We start from the raw sequence: 14,409 nt of genomic DNA, 5'->3' as shown, positions 1-14,409 counted from the left end.
ACTAAATAAATTTTACGAATTTACTAAATCTAATTTCGGTATATATAGGACATCAATAGCACCAAATGGGATAGAGGTTGGGAAAGGGGTGACAGAGAGAGAGAGAGAGAGAGAGAGAGAGAGAGAGAGAGAGTAGAGTGGATGTTTGGGAGGGAGAAGAGAGAGAGAGAGAGAGAGAGAGAGAGAGTTACAAGGAGTTACAAGGATTAGGAGACATCGTGTGCTCACTTATCTGTAGAGTGGATGTTAGGAAGAAGAAGAAGAAGAAGAAGAAGAAGAAGAAGAAGAAGAGAGAAGAGAGAGAGAGAGAGAGAGTTTTAGAGAGAGATTTTATAGGCGGTCATTTAGTTATCCCAGGCAGCGCCGGGGATATGGGTGAGTGTGTGTGTGTGGTTGTGTAACACTTCTATTTTTATCCTAAAAGTTATGCGTTGCCGTCAGGTACATGGGGTACATTCGACTGAAGAATTCTGAATTACAAGGTCATTTTTTATGCCTGTATCTTCTTGAACGGTACATTGATACTATGAGATGGTTTTCCAATTGGTTCGTCGGAATAAAATGGTTCGTGTCCTTTTTTTTCCGTGACCAGAGACGAATTCATGATTATCCCTATGGCCTGATCAATGTCTGCAACATCACCTGCACAAAGGCGATGTTAATTATATTCCTCGCTGCAGGATCACACACATGTAGGCACTTCAGCTTCTTGGGCACCTGTAAAATATGCAATGTTCAACAAAAGTCTTTCCACATCAATTACCTTTCCATAGACTTTTCCGTGCGCCTCCCAATGGCTCTCTCCCCAGAAGTTACTTAGAAGAGTTTGGCATGTAATGAATCGTTTCTCACCGATTATCTCATATTTTCTCTCACGAACGCACTAACTCCTTCTAGAAGGTTCTTTTGCATACGCTCTGATGGACGTATGCACGCACACAAGCAATTGATCCCAAGAGCTCTGTTTCCTTTTTCAGTGACGTCACAATCAGGTGACAATTTAATTCATGTAGCCCACCCACTTGTTCAATTTTCACACCCATGCTCACGTTTCCATGATTCCATATGTATTACTACGTCAGTATCTGCCGGACGTCCAGCCAAGCAATTCGCTGACGTCTCGAAATATATCAATCGAGTTTTGTTGCTCTTTATAATCAAAATTTCTGATTACCCTTAAAGTACGGGTAATATATATATATATATATATATATATATATATATATATATATATATATATATATATATATATATATATATATGTATATATATTTACGTTTTATCCCACCTCGCCTCGCCAGTATTTAAAAATTTTATTCAAGCTAGGAGCAGCAGCCATTTTATCCCCACATCATACGACTTGGGGATCCGCATTTCCGTTCTTCCCCAAAGGTGGGGGTATAAAGCCGTTCAATACTAGAGACCTATTATAGGATAAAAAGGGCAGGTCAAATGGGTTATATGGGCTGCTGGTTGGGCCTTAGGTAGTCTTAGCTTTAAGATCTATTCTCCCTTGACCTTGTTACTGGCCGTATGTCTGTTTCCAGAATGACCTGCCAACAGGGGTTGGATATGTCTATCCCCCAAAGCGAATCCTCCACATCCTAGTTCACTCTCATTCCTTGCTAGTCGCTTATCGTGGACTGACGTCCATCCTTGCCTTCTGTAGGCCTACCAAAGGCGCTTGCTGGCGCCCCCCAGGACTTGGACAAGACACACCATCCTCTCATATCAAGCTACACACCACAAGGCATCAAGATATGTCTGAGTTACATTTATATAGCCAGTTCTTTTCCTCTGAGTCAAACAAAATCTCCCTCGTTTTCAAATTCAATTTCTCACTTCTCTAACGAACATCCTTTTGTCCAACCTAGTCTCACATGTTTCCCTTGTGACTTGTCCAAGATCAGCGAAGATCTTCATTAAACTATTCAACTTAAGCATTAGATTTCTTCCCGTATTATCAGCATTGTGTTTGAGTAAAGGATAAATTCCCTCAGTGCATTAGTCATAATTGTTGTGGGAGAAGTCTATGTTAGTGTTGTTTGTAACCTGGAATCCCATTCCAGATTCCTGCTGATTCTGACTCCGTGCTTCTGCCTCCTTGCCAGCGACCAATCACCTTAGAGGATATCATAAAAAATCAGAAACCAGCCTTGCATAGATTGTGAATTCAGCCCATCTCTCATGTTATTGTAAATGATAGAATAATTTAACACAGTATTCTGTGCCCTCTCCACGTGGCCTATCTGCTGTTCCGTTTGTCTCAGGCTGTTCAATTTTGTGTAAATAAATTTAATTTAAATTTAAATGGCTGAATTCCTGGGGACCTTAGCTAATTAAACAGTTTTCTAACTCAAGGTAAGTCAAAGGCACTTCATTATCACTCCGTATCCGTACGTGTGTGGGTTGTGGCAGACGTTTACGGCAAGACTTAAGATTTTATTAATATACCCTCATCCAAAACGACCCCCACACGTAAAAGTGACGACCTTCGGTGTTATCCCTTAAAAAGCGTAAATCATAAAATTCTTAGCAAGGAAGGAAGCAGAACTCATGGGATGACGGTAGGTATCATTATTATTATTATTATTATTATTATTATTATTATTATTATTATTATTATTATTATTAACATTGAGGTACGTTAGGAAGTAATTGAAGAACTGTTTGATAGAAGTGTTCCAGCTAAGATATTAGTTTTGTAACAGTGAGAGCACTAAAAAAGTTTTTAGTTTAGCGGCGCACAATCAATGCCCATGAATTTTCTGTTTTGTAGCAGGTTGTAGCATGATGTAGGAGACGACCAAGAGTTTGTTAGATGCCAGAAAGTGCTAGTTAGAACTAGGAAGTGCTTTGCCAGGGATTCATTGCATGTATTAGCAAGATTAGCTAGCTAGGAGTGTTTTCGTCTGATAGTTGCAGCAAAGGAAGTGTTCAATTCTTTTGTCGTTCGACTTAGCTCTAATTTAACATGTTGACAACCATAGCCAGCTCTCTTAGCCTCTCTGTGCAGGTACAAAACATACTCCTGTCAGCCTTTCTTCACCAAGGCAACCAATTCGCCACTTAAACTTTTATCGTAACGATTAAAGCCAAATAAAGTAAATTTTGATGTTGTCATGTAACTAATTTCAATCTCAGTACTAGCATCTATCATTCTGCCAGAACATTTAATGTTTTGCTTTTAATAACGAATTAGACTTTCGGTCGAGTGTAAACCGTGCTCTCTTGCAACTTCATCCTTAATGTAGCCTCTCATTAATAAATACTTTGCTAACACCTTTTAAAATCCTTACCACCATTTTCTTACTTGTCACTTAGGGAGCCAGGTAATTTACATAAATTAACAGTAAATCTTCATAACTTACATTAAAAGAATTGTTAATGTAAACGCGTCGTAAATTATAAATATTAAAGTGCAAACCCTTTAACAAAGTAATGCAAAAAATGGCCATTGCTAGTCTGTTCTATTAACCAAAAAATTATTCAAAAGCGAGTCTTCTTCCAACCTTAATGTAAGGAAATCATTCCACGCTACGGCGTCACATTGAAACTAAAATCATTATTTCAAATAAACACAAAGGAGTTCGACACATCATTTTTTACGCTCTCCAAGAGAGGGAAGGCCCATAATTCAAAAGCCAAGAGAACTAGATTTATTACCTACTCAGGTGCCATTGACATTATTTTAGTCTCTTATGTCTTTCATTTACACAGAGCGTGTTATATATGCTCCTGTGTCTATTGCAGCTTGCAACCATTTATTCATTTACCGAGTACTTCAGCCAAGGACTGAGCCCTTTTAATTTACCGCAACTGGTCATGCCCGAGTGCTCTTTTTCATTTATTATTTCTAAAGACTTGCACATACTGCAAGCACCCAACTGAACATAGAGTGCCACCAACACCATTACTTCCATAAAAAGAAGCCCATACCAGTCTAGGACTGGCCATCACCAGTGCATGTCAGGCCCTACCATTTTATGTTGCCACTTATCTGTGGCATTGTCCTCCACTAGGCTGCTGAAGTACTCCTTTTACTTTCTCTCCTACACCTTTACACTGCCCGCAGAGGGCCATTTTCCCTCAGTATGCTTTACTTTACTGCCTTTAGTGTCGTTCCACTGGACACACCAGCACTCTACCAGTGCTGCACAAGGAACACCTCCATAAGAGTTGCTGCACCTGTATAGGACTTACAGGTAGCCCACGTATCTGCCTACTCGCCAAACTTCCAGCCCCAAACCTACCGTGCCTCACAATCCCACCGTCTCCTGCCAACCTTTTGCTGCTTCACCGCCTGCCTCCTTCACTTCGGCAGAGGTGAGCCCATCAGTTAACCCCGGACTTTGTTCCTGAGGGTGATCTGGGGGAGGATTCCTTAACCTCCCCACATCTAATCACTGCCGGAAAGGACTCTTCACCTGTGCCAGAGCACACTGTAAGCCTTGTTGACCCCACAGATTCACGACCTGTGGTGCCATCCTGGCCTCATCATCCAGTGCCAAGGAAGAAGTTCTGGAGGAGGTTCTGCCGAGACTGTGGCCGGAAGGGTCACATGTCCGCAAGCTATGGATGGTCCGCAAATCACAATATTCCTGCCATTGCTATGACCGTCACCCATTCCTCTTCACTAGGAACCCCGGCTAAGGACCCTATTACTGACTGTAGTACCTTTCCAAAGCCATTATCATGCAAGACACGTCAGAGCCTTTGGGGACTCTGGTGTGTAAGTCTCCCTGATACGGGAAGATTGAATTCCTCACAGGGCTAACATCAATAGACATCAACTAATCACCATTGAGGGTATCAACCACATCAAGTTGAGCCTTCCATCTGTCAACTGAGAGTCACAAGACCTCACCTTTCAAAAGTTTGTACTCTTGCAGTAGCAAGCTACATTTCAGGAGGTTATGACCTCCTCCTGGGGCAAGACTTCAAGCCCTCTCATCTCCAACGAACCAGGGGTCCTAAGCTCACAACCAACTCCCCCAAAGCAAGGAGCCATCAAAGACCTTCTTCCCCACGGAAATACTGCACAAGCAGTTTCCTCCTTCACCATGGAAGGAAATTGATCATTCTCAGTTCCACTGCAAAACCTGTAACATAATAGGGCACTCCACTAATTGGCCTGGGTGCCCAAGCAAGCTAAGAGCAGCGAACACTCTCACATCTCCAAAAGGCTCAGCCTTCTACATGAGACAGGACTCTCTGTCTCCCATCACCATGGGCACACCGAGAGGTTAGGCACCTCCGGGACCCATCCCAGGCATGCCTGATGTCCATTCTCTGCCAGTGCCACTTGGGAGCACTGAGGAGTGCCATGCTCCATCCAGCCCGGATGTGGAGCCACCACAAACATTAACCTCTGCACCTGGCCCAACCTTAACCTAACCAAGGATCCTCCTACAGGAGATCCTCCAACCTGCACGGAGCTTAACACAGCCCATTGCCACTCTCCAACCCCAGATGCTTCTTCTTCCCCATCACCTCTGTCGGCCGAGGACGAATCTCTGGCAGACCGCTTCATCACACCTTCACTAGTCGACCAGGAACTGCCCAACCAGGAATCAGCCTTGAGTCTTACCCTTACGATGCCTGTCACAACAGCTGGAGTAAGGGCCTCCCCTGAACTAGGTTCTACCTCTACGATGGTTGCTGCAGCTGCCAAAGTAGGGTGTTCACCTGTAGCCCTCAGGGCTACCACTGCCTCTGCTCCCAACGGCATTTCTGGCCTTTCCCCAGAGTTGGTGCCTCTGTCACCTCCTAGGACTGATGTCGCCAGATCCTGGAGGAACAAGAAGATCCACCTCTCATCCTGGTACACCCCTAATCCCTCATCACCCTCATGCATCATTACCTCACCTTACGCATTTTAACCCTTCAAGTTACTCAACCTCCGTTTTTGCGTACCACATTCTGGAATGATTGCATCCTATTTGATTAATTGTATAGAGTAGGTTAGGCTAATTCAGTACCAGGCATTAAAGTAGTAGCAAGTAGAATTTTCAAAGTAACCATTAGTTCCCATTTAGGCTAGACTACATTATTAATTCAGTAAGTTAGTACACTTAGCATCTCCACCTATAAGTTAGGTAGGCCATTGTAGTTAGCCGTATCGCTGTTCTAAAACCTCAATTAGAGAAGAGGACTGCCTAGTGAAGGCAAGATACTTATTAGCCAAGTGCTTCACGCCCGAAAGGAAGTGAATGCCTTCTTAACAGGGAGAGCGTTTTACGTTTTATCCCACCTCGCCTTGCCAGTATTTAAAAATTTTATTTGAGCTAGCAGCAGCAGCCATTCTACCCCCACATCGTACGACTTGGGGGATCGGCTTTTCCGTTCTTCCCCAAAGGTGGGGTATAAAGCCGTTCAATACTAGTGACCTATCATAGGATAAAAAGGGCAGGTCAAATGTTTATATGGGCTGCTGGTTGGGCCTTAGGTAGCCTTAGTGTTTCCAGAATGACCTGCCAACAGGGGTTGGATAATTCTATCCCCCAAAGCGAATCCTCCACATCCTAGTTCACTCTCATTCCTTGCTAGTCGCTTATCATGGACAGACGTCCGTCCTTGCCTTCCATTGGCCTACACAATTTCCCTTGTTTTCAAATTCAATTTCTCACTTCTCTAATGAACTTCCTTTTGTCCAACCTGGTCTCACATGTTTACCTTGTGACTTGTCCAAGATCAGCAAAGATCTTCATTAAGCTATTCAACTTAAGCATTAGATTTCTTCCCATATTATCAGCATTGTGTTTGGTTTAAGGATAAATATACCCTCATCCAAAACGACCACCACACGTAAATATATATATACATACATATTGGACTCCCCTTCCATAAGCACTGTTCCACGAAAGAAACTATATGCCAGTATTCCATACATCCAAGACGACAAATTTAGAAGGAATCTCAATGCTGCAATTGAAAAACACTTTAATAAGTTGTAAGTTATACTAATTCCAAAAAATTCCCTTACAATAGGACCACTTTTCAAATTTAAAGACAGACTCTGCCCAATATTGCAATCTTCATTCGTATATAAATATACTTGCCCCAAATGTGATTTGGGGACTTACGTGGGTTCGACTAAACAATTGCTAAAAGTCAGAGCTGATTCACATAATGGTGTCAGTCATCGTACTGGCTGCAGAGTGTCCAATCCAGAATTTTCTAATATCAGAAATCATGCAAAAATATGTAAAACCACCATCAATTATACTGACTTCTCTGTCTTGGGCCAAACAAGCCGTTTACATGAACTGCTTATTTTAGAGTCGTTATTTAAGCAGTTAGTGCCCAAGTTGAACTCACACACTTCCTCGGTACAGTTGTATCTGGGTTGAACTGGCTTTCTTCGGTGCTTCTCCCTTCTTTCCGAATCACTCAGTCTTCAACTTTTTAGTCTAGCAGGTGCTTTTTAAATTGCTTTCATTTTATGTGTTTTTGTATATTTGTTGAGACTTGAAGTCAAAGTTATATTTCATGTATTTTTAATTTGCGTTTTTTCTCTTTTAGCCTTGATGATGTAACTGTGTATTATGAAACGCGTCGGCAATAAATGTGCTATCACCTGATGACCGGCTATCTCCTTGTCACCCTGTCCTTCCATATGCTATGGCCCGCTTGCGCCAACGTTTTCTGTCTTATATATATATATATATATATATATATATATATATATATATATATATATATATATATATATATATATATATATATATATATATATATATATATATATATATATATATATATATATATATATATATATATATATATATATATATATATATATATATTGTAAAGAAGTGCCAAGTACCTGGTTACTACACTTACCATTCATTTATTGTTACCTCACAAAAGTCAGACACCTGAACCCTCATCACAGGTACTAAACGACTGAATACTCTAAAGGCAACAGTGATCCCTCAACAACTTACCAGTATTGCAGAAAATCAGATTAAGTTCATCAAAACAAGTGTGAGGTAATATCTTTGTAAAGTAATTAAATTGAATGCAAAGGGCATCACTCCATCAACAACTTTAAAGTCTAAGTATTTCCTGATTTCAGAATTCTAAGTACTTCCCTGGTTCTAAGTCACATCAAGTTAATGAAGGAAAACAGATCAATTACCACTCTATGTTTCTACCTAACATCAATATAATCAAATGCAAATATACTGGTATAAAAATGAAAACACTTATAAAAATTTTAAATAAAAAAAATTATTATTAAATTCAAAATTTATAAGTGAAATTCACAATATCGGGGAAAATTACTGTTATTTAAAAAAAAAAGTAAAGTTTAATTAATTCTTGAATCAAATTAAGTAAAATTGAATCAAATCAAATTTATCATTCAAATTCAAGAAAATGAATTCAATCAAAAAGTGTTAGGCAATAATTGAAAATTTGAAATTAATTCACAAGTGCTAAACAATAATAAAACTTGAAAAGAATTCTAAGTTAATGCAAATTAATTCACAAGTGTTAAATTTAATTAAATGTGCAATGATTAAGCAATGAAAATAACTAAGTCAATTAAATTGTGAATGCAAATGAAAATACAGAAAAATGTGGACAGTATCAAAAGTATCAAAAAGTATTAATCACACAGAAATATAAAATAAAAACAAAAAGGCACACTTCAATAGAAAGTGAACAAATGCAAAAAATGAAACAAACACACAAAAAAAACTTGCAATCTGTAAAACGTAAATAGTTTTCTCTCAAACCACTGTAACCATCAGTTATTTAGTTTTTACCAAACCACTGTTCCGTTCAGTTATTAGTTGTTATCTAACCACTGTTCCTATCAGTTATTAGTTGCAACTAATAAAAATATAACACACTTTACCTTTTTGGTATACCAACTTCTTTCTTTGCTGCAGGCTTGTTTCACACTTTCACAAAACCAGGTGCCGTTACAACAACAATGTTTGTTCAGATTCCACAAAAAACACTAAATACTACTAAATAAACTCTAAGAAATATCAAATCTGAAATTTACAAATTACGAGTGACCATTCAAATAAGTACAAAATTGTTATGTTACTTTTAAATCAAAGGTGCTATGGGGCGAAGGAGAGAGAGAGAGAGAGAGAGAGAGAGATGTGAACGGTTTTAGAATCTACGCCCGAATGAAAAACTTCTCCCCACGGAAGCTGGACAGGGGAGATGACAAAACGTTTTTGGCAATAATGTTTCCAGAAGCTTCGAAATCTTACGCAACTTTACATACAAAATGTGTAATCTGCAAGTGGCTTTGACAAAGACATACACGTATGAGACCAGTCTGTTAAAAAAAAAAGACACGTACTCGACTCGATCGACCGAAGCAGAAGTCCCTTATCTTACTTGATGACAGAATTCTAAAACACATTGAAGATTCGAGCTCGCTTATCAAACGTGTTGACAGATTAGGAAAAACAACTCTAGCTTTGAACGGACAAAGATATTCTCTCTCTTTCTACATTCTACGTTATATATTTTCTTTTACATTACGTTATGCGTGAAATCTGAACACACATTTAAAACATCCTATCTCTAAGCTATCTAGGAATCTGAAAAAATGTTGTAAAATTCAATTCTAACATTTTATACAGTCTAAGAGGGGATATATGCATTTTGAAAGTAGCAATATATAATATACCTCCCCCTAGAAGATTTTTTATCATGGTGTTGAATCCAACAATTCACAACAAGATAAATAATCAGCAACTACATTGTTTTTGCCACTAATGTGCTGCACTCTTAAGTTATACTGTTGCAGGCACAAAGACCACCTTGTCAGTCTTTGATTATGATTTTTCATTCTCTGGATAAACATTGATAGTCAATCAAAAAGTGTTAGGCAATAATTTTGAAAATTTGAAATGAATTCACAAGTGCTAAACAATAATAAAACTTGAAAAGAATTCTAAGTTAATGCAAATTAATTCACAAGTGTTAAATTTAATTAAATGTGCAATGATTAAGCAATGAAAATAACTAAGTCAATTAAATTGTGAATGCAAATGAAAATACAGAAAAATGTGGACAGTATCAAAAGTATCAAAAAGTATTAATCACACAGAATATAAAATAAAAAGGCACACTTCAATAAGAAAATGAACAAATGCAAAAAAATGAAACAAACACAAAACACAAAAACTTGCAATGTGTAAAAACGTAAATAGTTTCTCTCAAACCACTGTAACCATCAGTTATTTAGTTTTTACCAAACCACTGTTCCGTTCAGTTATTAGTTGTTATCTAACCACTGTTCCTATCAGTTATTAGTTGCAACTAATAAAAATATAACACACTTTACCTTTTTGATATACCAACTTCTTTCTTTGCTGCAGGCTTGTTTCACACTTTCACAAAACCAGGTGCCATTACAACAACAATGTTTGTTCAGATTCCACAAAAACACTAAATACAAAAAAATAACTAAATAAACTCTAAGAAATATCAAATCTGAAATTTACAAATTACGAGTGACCATTCAAATAAGTACGAAATTGTTACGTTTACTTTTAAAATCAAATTGCTATGCGATGGAGAGAGAGAGAGAGAGAGAGAGAGAGAGAGGAGAGAGAGAGAGAGAGAGAGATGTGAACGGTTTTAGAATCTATGCCCGAATGAAAAACTTCTCCCCACGGAAGCTGGACAGGGGAGATGACAAAAAGTTTTTGGCAATAATGCTTCCAGAAGCTTCGAAATCTTACGCAACTTTACATACAAAATGTGTAATCTGCAAGTGGCTTTGACAAAGACATACACGTATGAGACCAGTCTGTTAAAAAAAAAGACACGTACTCGACTCGATCGACCGAAGCAGAAGTCCCTTATCTTACTTGATGACAGAATTCTAAAACACATTGAAGATTCGAGCTCGCTTATCAAACGTGTTGACAGATTAGGAAAAACAACTCTAGCTTTGAACGGACAAAGATATTCTCTCTCTTTCTACATTCTACGTTATATATTTTCTTTTACATTACGTTATGTGAAATCTGAACACACATTTAAAACATCCTATCTCTAAGCTATCTAGGAATCTGAAAAAATGTTGTAAAATTCAATTCTAACATTTTATACAGTCTAAGAGGGGATGTATGCATTTTGAAAGTAGATATATATAATATACCCCTCCCGCCTAGAAGATTTTTTATCATGGTGTTGAATCCAACGATTCGCAACAAGATAAATAATCAGCAACTACATTGTTTTTGCCACTAATGTGCTGCACTCTTAAGTTATACTGTTGCAGGCACAAAGACCACCTGGTCAGTCTTTGATTATGATTTTTCATTCTCTGGATAAATGATAGTCATGCCTAAAAATCGCTGTAGCTGTTTCCTGGTAGTAGGTGGGGTAACCTTACGGATACCTTCTACATTAGCATTTACTGGAGCAAGAAGGCCTTTCCCAACTTCAAACCTAGGATAATGCACAGTTGCCTTTCCAAAGTCACTCTTCTCTAGGTTGACTGTTAATCCTGCTTCTTGTAGTTTCTTGAAAGCTTTCCTCAGAATCTTCAGATGTTCTTCCCACGTTGTAGAGTAAACCACAATGTCATCCAGGTATACACCTACTCCTTCTATCGATCCTAGCAGTTGATCCATCACTCGTTGAAATGTTGCCGGTGCATTCATCAGACCAAACGGCAGAACAGTATACTGATACAATCCAAATGGAGTAATAAAAGCTGACAGCAACTTCACATTTTCATCTAAAGGAATTTGATAATATCCTTTCAACATGTCTATCTTGGAAACAAACTTGGCTTGCCCAATATTATCAAGTAAATGATCTATAAGAGGCAAAGGATAATTATCAGCCACACTGATAGAATTCAGTTTCCTATAATCAGTACACATCCTAAATGAACCATCTGGTTTCTTCACTGGAGAATTGAAGTGACTTGAACTGGGTTCTGCTAATCCATGTTGCAGAAAATACTCAACTTCCTTCTTCAAAACATCTCGATGATACGGTGATAAGCGATAGGCTCTTTGCTTAAAAAATGGTCTTCCATCTTGAATCTTGATTTCATGGTTGGTCAGATCAGTATGCCTAGGCACATCGGAAAAAATTTCTGGAAAACTTCTAATTACTTCACTTAAGTCTTCACCTTGCTCAATACTCAGATGTTTCAGTTTATCCTCCAAACTTTCCAAAATTAAAGAATTATTCATCTTGCTTTCACCCCTCAATTTGTAGCCACCATCATCTTCTGTAGATAAAGTTGTTTGGGTTACTGACACAGTTTCAGTTTTAGTTTCTGAGAAATAAGGTTTCAAGAGGTTCACATGTATCTTCTTTTGTCTTCTTCTTCTTTCTGGTGTTTCAATCACATAAGTTCTATCACTTAACTTCTGAATTATCTTGTAAGGACCTTGAAATTTATTAGTAAGGGGAAATCTCTTGACAGGTAAGAACACTAACACTTGTTGGCCAACAGTAAAACTTCTTAGCTTAGTCTTAGCATCAAATCTCCTTTTCATTTTCTCTTGACTCACTTTCAGATTTTCTAAAGAGAATTTTCTAATCTCTTTCAACCTTTTCCTTCAGTTCTTCACATACTCTCCTTGGTTTTCCTCTTGGTTTCCTTCCCAATTTTCTGCAAGAATCTTCAATGGTCCTCTAACTTCTCTTCCAAAAATCATTTCATTAGGTGAACATCCCATACTTTCTTGATAAGCACTCCTAACTTCAAACAACATTAATGGTAACCCAACATCCCATTCTCTTCCTGACTCAGAACAATACTTTGTCAGCATACTTTTCAATGTGTGGTGGAACCTTTCTAAGGCAACTTGAGTTTCTGGATGGTAGGCAGTGGATAACTGTTGTTTCACTCCTAACAAATTAATCACATCCTGGAATAACTTTGACGTAAAGTTCCTCTGTCACTTTGTACTATTTCTGGTATACCAAACTTTGAGAAAAACGCCACAAGTTTTTCAGCAACTATCTTGGCAGATATGTTTCTAACAGGGATTGCTTCTGAATATCTTGTCACAGGACACATTAATGTTAACAAATACTCATTTCCGTTCTTTGTCTTCAGCAGCGGTCCAACCATATCTATAATCACTTTGCTAAAGGGTTCTCCTCTAACTTCTATAGGTTGTAGGGGGGCTTTCTTGATGGTTTCATTCGGTTTTCCAGCTATCTGGGATTTCTTCCTCCACAGTCTTCCTGATTCCTTCCCATATGTCCAGACTCATGAGCTACTGCAACCACTTCCTTCCTCAATGGATATGGAATCAAAATTTGATGATATTCACCCCATACAGCATCTCCTGGTATATCTGTAGGTCTATTCTTCCTCATCAGCAAACCTTCCTTCAGATAATAACAGGTAGGTGTTTGTTGCATCTCTTCTTGATCAACAACTCTGAAGAACAAATCAGTTAAGGATGCATCCTTCTTCTGCAAGTCCATTAGCTTCTCTCTTGTCACTTGACCAACTTCAAGGGTTGAATTCTCAATATCTGCTAACTCAGCTACTGTAGTTTCACTACTGTCTTCAGGAACACTTTGACTACTTGGAGTCTCTTCAGGAACATCAGGTTCTTCTTCTTTGTCGTCGTAATCTTCTTCATCTTCTTGGGAAATCTCTTCTTGGTCAGCACTATGGGAAACTTCACTTCCCTGGAATAATTCTTCTAAGCACAAAGATCCTTCGCTTGATCCTTCTTGGGTGTGTAAATCCTCAATTTCTTCACTAACAGTCATAGTCCTCTTCATACTTCTGGTAGTTACACAACTAGGAAACAGGGGGTTATTCTTCTCCAACTCTACTGTAGGACTAATCTTCAATGGTTTGTCTGTCACTACAGGACAAGGAATAAATGGCACACCACCAACTTCATTCCCCAACAGAACATGTACACCTTCCACAGCCAGTGAGCCCTTTACAGCAAAATCAACATTCCGTGTCACCAAATCACATGACAGGTGTAAGCAGCATATAGGAGTTACTCCCTGTATTACATAATATCTTGACTGGTACCTGGACACTTCCTTCTTGAGTTGACAGCATACCCTCAAAGATATATGGTTAAAAGCCTCCACACTGCTAAGCCACTCACTGCTTGAGGTAACATTTCCACTGGTTGCTAAACATTTAGCTTGTTTAGTTTCATTCTTCTCTGGAGTCTGATTCTTTCCCACACTGCTCTTCTTAGTTTGTTTCAACTGGTCACCTTTCACAACTTGACCAAATGGCTTTGACTGCCGTTAATTCCGGTAACACTCTTGACTGTAGGGTCCTACTCTTCAACACTTGAAACAGACAACATTAGGTTTCTGTAACTGTCTTGAAAAACTGGATGAGGATTTCACATTAGCTTGCTGATGTGAAATCACCTTGTGTACTCTTGGTAGTATCACTTGTAGTTTCCC

The sequence above is a fragment of the Macrobrachium nipponense genome, chromosome 10 (assembly GCF_015104395.2).
Source record: "Macrobrachium nipponense isolate FS-2020 chromosome 10, ASM1510439v2, whole genome shotgun sequence".
NCBI classification, from domain to species: Eukaryota; Metazoa; Arthropoda; class Malacostraca; order Decapoda; family Palaemonidae; genus Macrobrachium; species Macrobrachium nipponense.
Note: the sequence above shows the minus strand (reverse complement) of the source record.